We start from the raw sequence: 16,565 nt of genomic DNA on the forward strand, positions 1-16,565 counted from the left end.
CAGAGTCTGCTCTCCCTTTCCAATCTCCTCCAAGGTAATTGGGTTATTGAACTGGAAGCATATTTGGCATTGAAAGACTGAAAAGTTAATAGTCAGGCACAACACAAGAAAGTCTTCTCTTTAGGAAAAAAAATTGTCAGAGAAAATATATTGAAACGTTACAGTAGATTTATTTTCTTTTTTTTAAAGTGACAAATTCCATAATTGATGGGAAGAAGAAACGTTCTGTAAATGCAGTGAGCCTTTTTATGTTCTGCTAAATATGTAATAGTCCTGTAATGAGAACTGAAAATTCAAACTGTTTGTATTTGAAAAGGTGCAGTGCAGGTCTATTATATACTTTTCTTTTTAGAAGAAGAAATTGATTTCAACTTTCCTATTTAAGTTGGATAACATACTTCTCTTATAATTATTGCAAACACAACAGTCTTGCCAGGTAGGTCATGAATGCTAAATTTATATAAGCCAACTGTCCCTGCTTCCTTCAGGCAGAAAATGCCATAGTTATATGCTTGTCCTTCAGAAAGCAAACAGCATTATCTTGTATGTCACTGTCCGTGATGTAAAAGACAGCCATCTGAAGCCAGTGCAAAGTTTTCTGGAAGACAAATAAAAGCTTTAAAAATGAGAGAGTTGGAAATATTCCATAAATCAGGAGTTTGATGAGATGAAGGGAAATAGAATGATTAGGCAGATGTAGATTACATGTGAGACAGATTACAAATACCTTATCAAATAACCAGTGTAATATATTAAAAACCAATTGTATTTGTTGGGGCCTGTGAAAGTGACCTGAAACCTTCTGAGGAATCTACAAAATCATATTGTCTTTCCCTCCCTCCTCTCCTCCGTTATTCCAATTTAAATCCTACATCAGTTTAATTTCTCCATTCATCTGACAAGGGAGCTGTAGTTTACAAAAACATATCAATTTTAGTAGAATAATCTCTTAGTCCTTCTGATTGATTCTGGACTACCACAGACTAACAGAGCTCTCTTCCTACAAAGAAAACGTTCAGGGTTACCTTGATTGCTCCTTCAGTGGGTGGAGTGGCTATTCCAGTTTGTGAGGAGGTAATGCTACACAGTAGAACATCAACTGAGGAACTGCCATACTTAGAACTTTTCTTGAGTTAACCCTTTATGCAAATTATGGAATATTAACAAGACAACCACCAAGTATCCAGTCATAAGGTTTATGTACTCACTTTCTTTTATCTAATCTTTATTTCTATAGCTGCCCATCTCAGTTAAGTGACTCTGTAAAATGTTCCTTGGTTAATTGATGAAATAGTAAAATAATAGCACAATTTTGAAGTTGTTGCATTTGTACAAGCTAACTATGGCGAACTTAACCATAGCTGGCAGCTTTAACCCAATATTATGGGTTCATAAAACACACTGTTCTATAAATTAACTACAAATTCTGGATTCACAACACATGCTAGGTGAAAATGTGGCTGGCTGGTGTTTGACACAGGGCTTATGTGAGCTTAGCCATGGAATAGCTCAAACAAACAAAAAATCAGGAAAGTTAGGAGGATTAAATCTAATGAGGTAGATTTTAACCAGCCAGTATAGCTTGGAGTCAATTCGAAGACTTATAAAATGGCCTGCTTCTTGTCTGGATACGCTGCTTACATCTTTAATGCACCACAGAATAGGATATCATGAGGTATCTAAACTGAAAAGGACAGCTTTTCAGGGTGTTTGGTCTCCTATCAGAAGTGATTGGCTTCCCTACCTCCGAAGGCTGATTTGGCTCTGGCAATTTACTTCTGTCAGGCTTCAACTGACACGAAGGCAGGACTGAAACCAATGAGATAAGTTCACAAGAATCTGCAAACCTCTGCTGAGCAATTTTTTTTTTTACTAAAAAGAAGTTAGGAAAGTCTAAGAAAAGTGCCTAGAGCAAAACCTATTTATTGACTCAGCTTTCAGACACTTCTGCACCTTTTTTCCCCCTCTTGCTCACTGCCCTTCCTGTCTGCTCCTCAGTCTCATGTTTTGGGTAAGAGATTCTCTTGCTATCTGTCCATAATTTTGTTAACGGCTAGGAGAGATATCAGGCTGAATTTATTCCTAGAATTCTAGTCTGAATAAATTAGCTCACACTAATAAAACATGTTAAGCCATCTGCCAAACAAATCACCTTATGGTTTAGCAGAATGCATGACCTCAACCCCTGAGTTGCAAAGGCTGGTTGTTTTCTACATTGCTCTCTTTTCTTTTTCTCACTAGATTCAACATTTGCCTTTTGAACTTACTTGTTGTTAGAAGTCATAGAACTGTGGAAAGGCAAGGTTAAAAGGGATCTTGCAAATCATGCAGTCCACTTCTCAAGAATTGCAAATGCAAGAATTCTCTAGAGATGACCATCCAGATTCTGTTTAAACATGTCTAACAATGGAGAGTCCACTCCAACTGTCACTTAAATCTACCTCATTGCTGAATACTTTGCCCTCTTGGGATTTTTTCTCCTGATGGTCAATCAAACTTGTAATTAGGTTCCACTGTTTCTTATCCTACCTTCTAGAATAACTCTGAACTACTCTGCCCTACGGTATCTTCCATCTTGCAGTAAGTTACTCCTGTCAGCTATCTTAGCCAGTTGGAGTCAGCAAACCATCGGAAAACATTTTTGCTTGCACGGTGCCATGCTGTCATGCCCTTGTTGGAGTCTGATTCTGAGGGGGAGATTGAGCAGCTGACAGGGAGTGGGAGTGTGGCTCTGGTGGCTGTGGAAGAAATGGGGGAAGGGCAGAGTCCGGCTGGGCATTCAGAGGAAGACCCAGGGCCACCCCCTCTTCATTCTAGGGCACACAGGGAGGAACAGAGAAGGGAGCAACATGTCTTACGGGAGAGGAAAAGGCCCTGATCCCTTTCATTAGTTGCAGCTGGGAGAACAGGATATAAGAAGGGCATTTGCACATAGCACCTTGCTGGAAGGTGCATTATCTTTGTCGAGGCTTACCTGGGTTTTGGCATCCTTCCAACTGTGTGTGCTTCATTATCTTTTGGAAGTCTGCAATTTATTATCCTGGCCTGTAGTGTTAATTACTTCAGCGTGGTTTGTGTTGGTTTTTTTTTATTTCTAACCTATCTGTTCTTTGGGTTCGGACTGCATTTCTTCCCTTTGTAGACTGTTTTTGGAAGAGTTTGATCTCCAACTGAGGATAACTGGACATTGGGGGCCAAGTTGGAGGTATTAAAGGGACTTTACCTATTTTTGTGACTTTGTTGCTTTTGTGCCATGCCCTGGGTCATCACATATGTGCTTCCATTGGCCGTCCTGTACGGCAGGTATAAAAAGATACCATTGACTGAAATACTCTGTTCCTGTGGCTCAAGAGAGGTTGGAGACCGTTGGTCACATACTCCTTCAATGATCCTTTTACAGAGAGATTAAAAAAAACATATTCTCCCAATAATTGCTTGGTATCTTGGCCATTCCAACACTGCTTATCTCCAGTGGCTGCTTAAGGACGAACAGTCCATAACTACAGTGCAGGTGGCTACATTCTCTGCAGCAGCACTGGGGATTCGTCAGAAACACATGTCTAAATCACCACAGCTATTTTATAGAACAAATGTGGCAAATCCGTTGCACTGCTTATTCCTTTCCCTTTTAGTATTAAACTGACTAGGGGCCACAGAGTTTATCGATTGTAATTTTAGTATAGTTAGATTATATATAATTGATAGGCTGAATTTTATCATAGATTTTAGCTGCTATTTATTATTTTATACCAGTATTTTTAATTGTATATTTACTGAGTGTTTTTATTTTTCTGATCTCTGGTCTATGACTTTAATAAATTGAATATCTTGCAGTATGTTTCAGACTAAACATACTCAGCATTTCCAACATTTTGCATTAGTTCCAGGTCCAGTATCATCTGGGTGGCACTTCTTGGATATTTTCCAGTTTGTCAATGTCTTTATTAAAGCCATTGCCTGGAACTGGACAGCTGCAGATTACAGAGAAATGCCTTTGTGTAAACTTTGAACAGATGCGATGTGGTCATATATCAAGTAATGAAGTCATAATGTCTACTCAGAAGTAAATTCTCTTAAGCAAGATTTAGGCCCAGATTTTTCATCTTCTTGGCAGCAATTTCATCACATGCAAGTGATTTGATTTGATATTTATTGGTTTTTATTGATTTTTATTGATTCACATAGTGCTAAATCTTAGAGGCAAAACATGAGTTTCGTGATCTGAAAAATGAACACATTCATGATTGCATAAGCTTTAATGACTAGAGCCCATTTCATCACAGGCATGAAAGCATCAGACAGCAGGTGTATTCTCTTTGTCCCTCTCTTACCTGTGGACTTGGTTATTGGCCAAAGTGTAATAAAATGCAAAATAGAATTTGTTGCATTCTTAAGCAGACCTCTTATCATTGTAACAAGGGGGGAAAGAAACAGGGGTAGATAATTAGCGTTATTGAAAGCTTTGCTCAAGTTATGTTATATGTGAAAACAAAAATGACATATTTCTGTCCCAGCCAGTTTTGGAGATTTCCCTTCCCCTGTGGGCATACACAGAGGTTTGAAAGAGGTCCCTACTGCTAAATGCTGGAAATGCATATATAACAATTGATGGGGTTAGGAAGGGAAAGAGTATAAGAAACCTTTGGAGCCTGCAGGTCAGTAGCTTCCTAAGGTATGCATTAAGAATTGGTTTCCTTTAGGACAGTGTTTTTCACAACCTTGGCAACTTGAAGACTTATAGACTTCTACTTCCAGAAGTTTCCAGCCAGAAGGAATACTGGGAGTTGAAGTTTGTATATCTTCAGATTGCCAAGGTTGGGAAACATGGCTTGAGGAGAGCAGTCACAGAGATGGCTCCAGAGCAGGGGTCACCAACATTTTGGAGCTCAGGAGCCACCAAACTCATAATTGTAAATCCTGTGGACCAGAGACCCTGGAAAAATCCCCCAAAAAGTGCAGGAAAATTCCCCACCCTGTTTTCCTACCAATCAATTGTTCTTTATTTGGGATCACAGGATACCATCTCCAGCTCCGTTCTCAGGGGGGGGGGGGAGAGAGAGAGAGATAGACTTTTGGCTTCATGCAAGGAAAGCAGCAGAAGCAGCAGAAGTCTTTCTTTCTGTCCCCCAAACTCCACCAGAAATGGGTCTTTGTGAGACTTGTCATGCCGGTGCAGCCTCTTGGAGCAGGATGCCTTGCAGGATCCCAAAGACTCATTTCTGGAGGAATTTGGGGGAGAGAAAGAAAGACTGTTGCTGCTTTCCTTGCGTGCAGCCAAAAGCAGAAGAAGAAAGAAGCGGAAAGAAACAGCCCGGTGGCCAGACCAGGTGCGTGGGGCACGTGGGGCAAGTTCCCTCCCTCTGCCCTTTGCCCCCTCCCCTCACTACCTCATGTTGTTCACAATGCAAGCGACACAAGCCTTGTGTTCCCATGGGCCACGTGGGTGGCGCAGCCTTGTGTTCCCGCGCAGCCTGGATTAATTGCTTTGGGGGTGATATTTCTCTGCGGACCACCAGTGGTTCCTGGCCCACTGGTTGGCGACCACTGCTCCAGACGACTTTCAAAGTCAAAAATGACAAAGCCTAAGCACACAGGCTGTTTTAATCAAAAGTGGTGATCACCTTAGAAGTCTGGCCTGTGGAAGATAATGTCCTACCCTTGATTTCTTTCTGCACAATGATTCAACTTCCCTTCCTTTCTATAATAAGGGACCACCAAGGATTTCCGAAGAGCTTTAAATAAAATCTGAAAGTCGCATAGTTCACTGCTGTCAAGATAAGCGCATATGACTCTTTTTGTGACTCCAATAATTCATCTTTGTTACCATCTCATTATGTTCACCTAAGATCAGTTTTTCTGTTCTCCTCTGATGAGCTAAAGCTGCTATTAACAAAAACACAGAAAAGGATATAGGCAGATTGTGTGCTCAGCCCATGGTTGAATCCATGGATCAAGGATGCAACTGTTGAATGATCCATGTGTTTTTTTTCATCCTGTTTTGTAAACTTCATACAGTTATTCACAAGAGATTGGTTATAAGCTCAGCCCCAGAAGCCAGCCAGCTACGTTTGAATCCAGTATATAAACATAGTTCGTGATCTTAATTGTGACTGAATGTGCAATGTGGACTCAGGAAGTGAAATTAATGTAGTTAAGAAAACCAAACTGTTATCAATGACTCTTTGTAATGTGTGTGTGTAAATGATGGATCTTTGGTAACTAAACATAGCAGCATCAGAAATTCCTTTGCTTTTCTTGAAATCTTGCTATTTTTTTGAGATGATTGATGATGATGATGATGGTTTATTGTACAGTCAGCCAGATGTTTAGACTGGATTTGGCATTTTTATCCACCTACCAAGTTCTTCACAAGGACCTGGGATGGGCAATGTTGTTATTTAATAATATTAAAGGTATTATCACAGGAAAGGTGTTCCAAGCAAAACTGCTTTTTGCAGTTGACCCATGGTAAGTTTCCCATGCTGATCATGTTTGTGCGGTGCTCCAGATGTTTTATCGTAGCATCTAAGGCACCTATTACTACTGGTACTAATTTTGCTTTCTTTTGTCACAGTCATTCCATTTCTATTAACAAGACTCAGATTTTGTGATTTTCTACAGTTTTTTCTCTTCTATTCTGTTGTTTCCAGATACTGCCATATTTCCTCTCCAGAGTGTTTGGTCCTTATTGACAATTGTTAAGTGTTTTATGACAGGTGTTTATCTGTTTGAATTCTAAAGTTCCAAAGCACTTTAGCTTGTTCTTTTTCTATTATTTTGTCTAGTTTATAGTCCCACCAGTTCTTGCTGGTAGGCAAATGACTTTTCTTGCAGATCTTCCAATGCACCATTGTTGCTAGTTTATCATACCATTGTTTGTAATCAGTATGCAGAATCTTCTTGCAGCAGCTAACTGGGTAGCCCACTGTTTCTTCACTTTCTTTGCAGAGGTAGCATTTAATGTCTGTTGGTATCTTCTCAATTTTGGCTTCATCCCACCATTATACATGTTAGTGCCAAGTGTGTGAAATTAGGCATTTTATAGAATTTCCAGGAAATCTATAGAATGGGATGTCAAAGTATGACATCCCATTTCCTAAAGCCAAAAACACATTTGCTGAAAACAAAAAGGCGAGCCAGTAAAATACATGCTCTCAGAGTCAATATGGATCATTCTAACCTCTAGCCTCAGAAGGATCATTTGTTATGAATCTCATTTCCAAACCTTATTAAAAATGAGGGATGTTATATGTACAGTTTCATGATTTTACTGTTTCTTATCCAGCAGTAGCTTTTCTCTCTCTCTCTCTGTTTTGTAATATCCTAGGCTATACCTTTGGAGGGGAAATTTACTAAAAGGATAGTGACTGAAAGAAGAATAAACTTTGCTGTAATCCCTTCTGGGATGAAATTTTCCTATATTTGTTCTTTAGAGAGAGACATGTGCATAATTTTTAGAAGGCTAACTCACTGGAATATGAGAGCACTCTCAACAATTATTCTAAGTCTGCTTTTCTACATGCTGTGCAATTTTTTTTCCCAGTTGAGCAGTTAAAAGTCTTTTTTTTATTAAAGAAGTTTGATGATTTTTAATTATTTACTTCAACTGGATTGATAGGGAGACCAAAGCTAAGATGACTTCAAAGCTTCTACAAGCAAGTGAAAATCCTGAGTTGGTGCAACAAAATAAGTAAATAATAGGGACATGAAGGATGCTGAGACATGAAGATTGAGTTCAGATTGTTTTTGTTGTGCTTGGTTTCCTAATAATATATATATAGAAAACAAATAAATGTGGATGTACGGGGAAGAGAAATTAACCTTTTCCTCCAGAAATTGTTCTTAATTTCTATGATAGTTGTTTCTTGTACCTTTAATGAAAAGTGAACATTGTAAGCCAAAAAAAAAAAAAAGTTAAAAAAAACCTGATAAAACCTGGTAAAAGCAAGGTCTCAACCTTCTTGTTTTGTAATCAGTATTAAAAATAAGGGACTTCATACTATACGTTTGTGCATAACCTATCATTTTATTATTATGATCCTCTTGTAAGCAGTGCTCTCTAACTAGACATTATGCATCACTGCCATGACAGATATTAATATCTTGAATCACCTAAACTTTTGGAAGTGGATCATGGTGGACGAAGAGAGTTGAACTCAAAATTTCTGAGCATTCCAGCATTATGTCAAACTGCCAGTTGAGAAAGAGATATCCCTTACACTTGGGAAGACGTTTCTAATTTGGCTGAGGCTTTTATAGGCTTTGCAAGTCTCCAGCTAATTGCTGGCTTGGCTAGCATCCCAGGGTTGACATTACTATGCTGGGTTATGTGGATGTCTCTTGCAGCTCTAGAGATCACTTCTCCCACTCTACTTTGCCCCTCTGTTATCAGTGCTAGAGAATGCCAGTTGTCTGGATTAAGTGTTTTCCTCTTCTTTAGTTTACAGACACCTACGGCCTCTAAATTCTGTACTGTAAATAGCTCAAACACTTCACACCAAACCAATCAAGCTTTCTTTTCTCAGACTTTCTCAAAAAAAAAAATTATTTTGTGGTTTACAGATGATATACGTTGTTAGTGAGAATGTTTGATTGAGACAAAGGACATTGCAGATAATTTTGAAAGCCCTCACGAGTGAGGAAAACAAAGTTTATGTTAAATAGTTTGAGGCCAGAGGAGAAGACAAAAAGGACATAAAATAAATATTAATAAATGAAAAGAAATATAGGCTGAAGTAGAATAAATTCATCAAAAACTTAGATGAAGAAATGCTGGTTGTAGTATGCTCATGATGAGGTTTCTTTTAATGGGAAAGCAGGATTTTACTTTTAATAGGAGCGTTGATCTCAATAGTCTCACTTTGAAGCAATATATGTACCTCTATCAATTGATTTAAATTAATCATTACCTAAACAAATCTTTTCAAAGCATCTTGTGCTGCAGGCTTGGAAGAACAGATTCAATGTGTCTGGTCAAGTAGAATGGTAGGAGAAGCACTGCAATGTCTACTGCTTAGTGGTCATCATCCACAGTACAAATCTTTCACTATTTACATATTATTTTAAGAAAATCAGCACAGTATTTATGAACCACGAAATTAATACAAAAATATAAATCTCTGTACTTCTTTAAGAACATCAATCCTGAAAAGGCAGGCCTCAGCTTTTGCTTGGGACAGGTTTACAATAGAGGGGAAGTTATGAATCTTTTCATATCACTTCAACTTGCTTTCCAATTTAAGTGGAGGAATATCTGGATGGTGTATCATGTCATCCTGGAAAATCTGAATGTACAACAGAGAAAACTGTCTGAGATATAGGGAAGCTGGTATGTGTGTACCTGAAAGCCATTTGGAAAAGGAAAAAAGGTTTGTTAATGGTAGAATAGATTGTGATCACAAATATAAAGATAGGCATTATAATAGAGGTAAGTATCAGGAATGCAAAATACTTTATTTCAATCAGTTAATAAATAGTTAATTGCTGGAGAATAAATCTTCTCAATCTGGTTACCTAAAAGGAAAATCTATCCTGTTTGATAAGAGTAGAACCTTAATATAGAATGATTGCTTTAAAAAACAGTTCACAGTCTGAATATAATTGCTCATTGGTGATTGTAGTCCTTATCTGGGTGAGGAGCAATTATGACCAAAAATAGAGTTATATATCTAAAAGGAAGTGTTCTAAGCCAGTTTTCATTAGCAGATTCTATTAGACTGGTTAATGGTGAAAAAAACTTAAGGGGTTTAAGACTGGGTTCAATAATCCATCAAAACTTTGCTCACAGCTCTCAAAGCTTAAAATTCCATTTTGCTAAAATTTATAAGGCTGTTGTTTATTACATTGGTAAATCAAAATCAGACAGAAGAGTGGTGCCAAGTCAGTATAGCCAGAAACCATTCAAAATACTGTATATAAGATAGAAGAAGAAGAAGAAGGATTACCAATGACACACACAAGCTGTCCTTGTTATTGTGATGTTAGTTGCACAAGCAAAAGGATACCTTTAGGTTTTCTGTTTGTTGTACGGTGATGTACAACAAACATCTCTGAACTGCAGAAAACATTGAGACATTTTAAATGCAAAGAAGTCCACTTTGCAATGGAAGGAAATCTTATTTTTTGAATATGTTCAAAGAATGATGCCTTATTTGTCATCAGGTGCATGAACAGTTTCAAAATATGGATCTAAATGCACTGCTTCATATTTTGCATTGATCTGGCAAATGATATCCATATCATGGCCTTTCCCAAATCATAGATACCTCTCTATTGGCTGGAACTATCTGCAGTAAACAGAACAGTTTGCTAGCAGTATAATCAGTTTCATGAAGATGCTGCAGTGGTTTGTTTATAATAATTATATTTCAAAAGATTGTGATGAAGCACATCCTTTGATTAGTCCTTTCAAGAGAAAGTAACTGAAAGTGACTAGCAGCTTCTGCTGTACTTACAAATTGCACAGAACATGCACAGTATAGTACAGGTACTTGGGAGTTGATCCGTCCCTAACTTGACAGCCTCCAGATAAGTTGTGAGTGCAACTCTCTGCTATCAGCCATTGTGGCTGGAAATATTAAGAATTGCAGTCCTCACCTATTTGGAGGGAGCTATGTTGGAGAATGCTGAACAAAATACTAGCATATTAATCTATATAAACTGAGAAGACTCCTCTTTAGTTATGAATATTAAAAACTCATGGAGCATTTAGGTGCTGAAGTACTGTTTTATTTTGCTTTTTGCTAGTCCCTAAGGATGGGATAGAGTGGGCCACTGAGACATCAGGACATTCCCATGACCTCTAAGAACCAAAATAGCTTTTTCCTCTGCAGAAAGCTAATTCAAGTCCTGAACAAACATTCCCCTACATACATGGAATTTCATTTGGAACTAATTTGAATGTGGGTTGTTTTTCCATTGCCTGTAACCTCCTATAATATTTTGTTTTCTTGCCAATTGGTAAATCTTTCTTTCAAAAGAGAGAAAGAAACTTGTGTTTATTCAGTTCTTTTGCATCTGTAAATTATCAGATAAAAGAATATATTCATTGCAGATAATAGAAAGTTAACCCTATAGATATCAACTGATGTAACTCTTAATTCCATCTCCCCAGAGGCACTTTGGAAATGGTTCCACAAGAACATGCATTTTTTATTAGCTAGTCATGAACTTTGAACAGTTTATAATGGGCAAAATCTATTTCTGCATTTTTATTATATAAATAGGAACTGTAGTAGCCTATGCACATTTTTTTCCACCTTTCCCAGCATTAGATCCTTCTCCAGAGAGTCAGGTCTATTCATTATGTGTCCAAAGTAGAATAATTTGAGCCTGGTCAGTTATGGATCATATGAGAACTCTAAGTTGATTTGTTTGATGTTCCATTGGTTTGTTTTCTTGGCATTCTCAGCAATTTTCTCCAACACCAAAATTCAAAAGCATCAACATTCTTCCTATATTGCGGAAAGCCTGACTTTCAGTTCCATAGAGTGTGAAAGGGAATACCATTGCTTACACAATTCTGATCATTTTAGGTACAGGCAGGTGATGTGATGACTCAGTGGTTAAGATGTTGGGCTTGTGAACTAGAAACCTGATGGCCTGAGTTCGAAACCCAAACATCGAACAATGGGTTGAGCGCCCATTTTCACCTAGCTCTGGCCACCTAGCAGTTTGAAAGCCTGCAAATGCAAGTAGATACCACTTTGGTAGGGAGGAAACAGTTCTCCATGATGTCACATGACCAGGGAAACATCTTCAGGTAGCAGTAGTTCACAGCCTTGAAAGGGAGATGAGTGGCTCCCCCTATAGTCAGCAACAACTTGACTTTTATTACTAGAACTTGCATTTTTGGCTTTCAAGGTAGTGTCATTAGCCTAGCACAGGTTATTGATATTTCTTCCTCCAATTTTAAAACCACACTCATCTTACATCAGCAATAACGTTTCGTGCCATTAAGCTTTTTCTAAAGGCAGATTTAACATCTCCCATCTCTTTTTACATGTAGGGCTCTAGTCTGTATTGCATGATCTTAAGTATATTTTGCTAGTGTGTGAAATTAAGGATATGATAGTTTGCCACTCTGTTAAGACTTCCCTTTTTTTGGTATTGGAATGTTGATTGACCTCTTCCAATCTGTTAGCCACTATGTCATTCTCTAAATTTGCTGGCATAACTTGGCTAGAACCTTTACTTATTCTTCTTCTGTTGCTTGCCATATTTCAGTGGGTATTCCATCTGTAACCTTCTGACTTGGTAATGGCTAGAGTGTTGATCTAACTTCATCTTCTAGCACTAGAGATTCTTCTAAGTCGGGAATATTTTCTACAGTATCTTGGATGTTAACATCTCTATAGTATGCTATTTTAATATACTCCTTCCATTTGTTTTATCTCCTTTGAACCAGTTATTATCCATCCATCTAAAACCCTTCCTTTCCAAGTTGCAAATCATCTGTGTTCTCTTCCCTGTGGTGTAATTAATATTCAGAAATGAAGCTCCATTTGGCTGTGGTAGTGTATGTGGGACAAGGGCTAATCCGTGTGTGAGGGAAATGGAAGTTTCATTATTTGATAAATAAATAATTCTCTAGAATACTACTGGGCCTTATATAAGGCAATTTCTTGGTTATTATTTAAATTCACAGTTGGGGCAGTGGCTGACTACCAAGAAGACACAAACTGATATTTTAACAAATTCAGGCAGGTTTCGATTAGTGAGATAATCAATCCCACTCAAAATGGTCACTTTATTAGAATTTGCCCTCTTCAAAGTTATATTTCTACAGAAAATATGGTTATTGGTTCCAACTCAATAGAAATAAGCCGTTAATTTTTAAAGCATAAATATTGCAGTAAAAAATAAAAAAGAATATACTTATAGTTTATACTTATTGTTAACAAAGTCACAGTTATGGAAAACAAAATAAGAACTAAAAATGCTTAATATGATTCCGAAAGGTAAGGTTACTTTGACAAAAACATTTTTATTGTCTTTCAAAATATTTCAGTGGCACAGATGGAATGGTTTTCTCCTTCTTTAAATCTTCATACATATGCAGGTAGATGCAGAGTGTTTTATTTACATCTTGGTGAATTTGCATGCTTCAGTTGAGGCCATAATGTCTGCTTCATGATTTTTTACAGCGCACAAGATCTCTTCAAATTCCTTAAGAGGGAACTCCTTGGCTTGCATATTGTTGTTTTCCTGTGAAGGGATTTCCCCTCCCCCCAATTTTGCACACATGAAGATTAGCAGCGTCTTCTAAAACCTCCACGGCAACTGCACATGCGTTAGCCTTACATTAATTTTGGTTCATATTAACATGATCTGCTATCAATTTACATTTTGGAATAAATCAAATATTGCATCATTTGAACACGCACTAACCCTGACTTATGTGTAAATAAATGCAGGCATTATAGGTTAAATATAACCATACATTTAAGTGCCCATGTTTAATTTGGCCCAAGGTTTGGTAGGGCTATTCTGCCATGTCTATATGTTTAAATCTTTTTCTATTGCTGCTATGAACGGGGAAAAATATATAAGTATGAGCCATATGTTTGAGTACAACATAGGGTACCAGAGTGCAGGTAATCCTTGACATACAGCCATTTGTTTAGTGACTGTTTGAAGTTACAGTGGCACTGAAAAATGACTTACAATCAGCCATTGAACTTGCAATTGTTGCCACATCCCCGTGATCATGTGATCAAAAAATTTGTCACTTGGCAACCAGCTGAATTTGCTTAATGATTCACTTTACAACTGCAATGATTTGCTTAACAACTGTGGTAAAAAAAAAAAGTCCTAAAATCAAGTCATGACTCACTTAGCAACCTCTTTGCTAAGAATCCTGGTCCCCATTGTCGAGGGCTACCTGTATCATGACATTTCATTTGTCTTTTTTTTTTAATATGCTAAAACCTAAGCAGAAAAAAAAGAAAGAACAAAACTGCATAGAAAAACATTGTCGGTATTTCTCCAAATGGCATTTGACTCACCATTGTGTAAGAACAATCTTTATTCTGTTTGTAAAGTTTTTGTCCTTACTAATCAATTCATTGCCTAAGTAGAGGTATTAAATATTTACAAAATAAGCAGACCTTCTGCAGAGAAATTGAGGCATTTGAGGTTCTAACTTTATAGCACAATAACAAGTCCGGTGTTATCCGAACTGACATTTAAATGCAATTGACAATGTTATATAAAATGCTTTTTAAAAATTCTCTGCATAAATACAAAATATGATATGGTAGCTGGTCATTACATGCTCTAAATATACTTGACGGAATTAACAATATCCATAACCTTATTTCTATCACTTTCAACAGCGTCTTTTCCTTGGCCGATGAAGTGTAACTTTAGTCACAGGAAACAAATAGTTAGAATGCTAAATGTGAGGGATTTTTTTTTAAAGCAAGGAAGCAAGCCATTTTAAATAAACAAGTTTATATTCCCACAAGCTTCCTATTATTCCTAAAATTATGTTTTGGCTCAGCAACAAATTGCCATCCAACTTGTCAAACAGTCTTATTCATGCAGATTTTTTGATATGGACGCTGAATAATATAAAAATATTTAATGCAAAACAAAGGCAGTAAGTATGAAAGGCTCTGCATATCCAGACAGTCCTTGAGTTACGACAGTAATTAGGATAATCTCTTATCACTAAGTGATATGATACTAAAGCATGATGATGCAGGATTACAATACTGGCACTGTTACTTGCTGTCATTAACCAAATTCCCCAGTTGTTAGAAGAGGACCCACCCAAGTTCAAGTTATCCCTGGCTTGGTCCCGCTCAGCCCCTACAACCTGGGTGGCCCTTCTGGCTTTGATAGGACAAATTAATTCAGGCCCTGCCAGAAAATGGTAGGACAAATTAATTCATGGCCTTCTTTCAACAAATTTATTTTAATCTTTGCATTTTATCGCCTTTTCTCCTTTACAGCCTTTCTCTTAAATCTCCACAATATGTGCAGAAAAGCAGGAAATAAAATTGGATGCATGGCTGCAAGGCTGAGAAACATGTTATGATAAATGTGTTTTGAGCCCGTACAGGCTGTTTCAGAAAGAAGATATTACCTCCTTTTGCAGGTAATTTACAGATTTTTCTTTTTTTAAAAGAATCATGTACAGTATATAACATTAATTTTTTCAAGAAAAATAAATCAAGCTGGAATACTGCCAGAACTAATATGACACATTATCTTGCTGTATGATGGAAAGGTGAGGTCTTTTTTTAAAATTTTACTATTATATCTGAGCAGTAAAGCTTGAAAGAATATAAAAATTCTGCTGGGTTTTAATACAGGATGGATTTATTATGTACTATTATTTTGAGACTCTCATACAGCTCACTCCTCTTTCTGTATTAGTTTAGACTGAGGTATCTGATAGTGATGTGACTTTCCCAATATTGCAAAGGGACTTAATAAATTAAGAGTCTTTTAAACATCAGATTAAAATATATCTCAGCAGACGGGTTTCTAAAGCATTTTTCTGGGAACTTAACGGTACTATAGGGGTCAGGTGGGGAATTATAAGGAATAAGGCTAGCAATTAGCCACACGAAAGAAGTAATTTTTGTCTTGGGGTAGAAGCAATCTGAAACTGAGGAACATTAAAGTCTTTCCTTTATTATAGTCAGGGCACTTTATGACACCTATGGAACAGCCTTCTACTACAGTTTGGGGCATGGGTCTATTTAATTGAACCACTGTAAGAGTCTAATACAGCCTTTTGATTTTCAGAGGTTACCTGGTGAATTTCCCAAGAAATTTGTCACTTCGGGAATTTAGGAGTGACTGGGGCCTTAAGCAGCATTATGCTAAAGTGATTCTTTCTTGTTCTTCAGTTCAGGAAGTTCTCTGGCTGTGTGCATGTTTCCATTTTTTTTTTTTTACTCAAACAAAATAGAAAAATAAAAAGCAAAACAACAATATAGATACCGGTATTTATTTTACTTATTTGTAAAATTTATTTGCTGCCCATCTCCCTATGTGGCTATGCTGTGTGGCTTCCCATATAGGCTTCCCATATATGCATGACATGTCAATAATGCCTTATGCAGCTTTTGGAGTGACCATTAATTGTTAGAGTCCATACCTAATGTATACCTGTAAGGGACATCGTCAGGGGTGGGATTCAAATTTCTTAACAACCAGTTCTGTGGGTGTGGCCTAATTTGTGGGTGTGGCTTTGTGGCCATGTGACTGGGTGGGTGTGGCTTGCTGATTGGGCATGGCTTGGTGGTCATGTGACTGGGTGGGCATGGCTTGTATATAAATATTATAAATATTGATGTAAATATTGATTTTTTTAATATAAAAAAGCAACTTTTACCCAAAAGCAGGCAAAGCAGGCAGGCAGATTGAGTTGCTCCCAGAATCACAGATTCATTCAGAGATCTATCTATCTGCAATAGGCTACCTGAGTCTGCACTGAAAAGCTTCAGTCCTAAGGAAGGTTCAGCTCTGATTTTAGATTAGCTAGAAAGCAAGAAATCCAAGGATTTCCTGCTTTCTGGCTAATCTAAATCTCCTGGCAAAGCAGAGCA

The sequence above is a fragment of the Notechis scutatus genome, chromosome 1, assembly GCF_049901735.1.
Source record: "Notechis scutatus isolate UNSWTSFEM ecotype Mainland chromosome 1, rNotScu1.2, whole genome shotgun sequence".
Lineage (NCBI taxonomy): Eukaryota > Metazoa > Chordata > Lepidosauria > Squamata > Elapidae > Notechis > Notechis scutatus.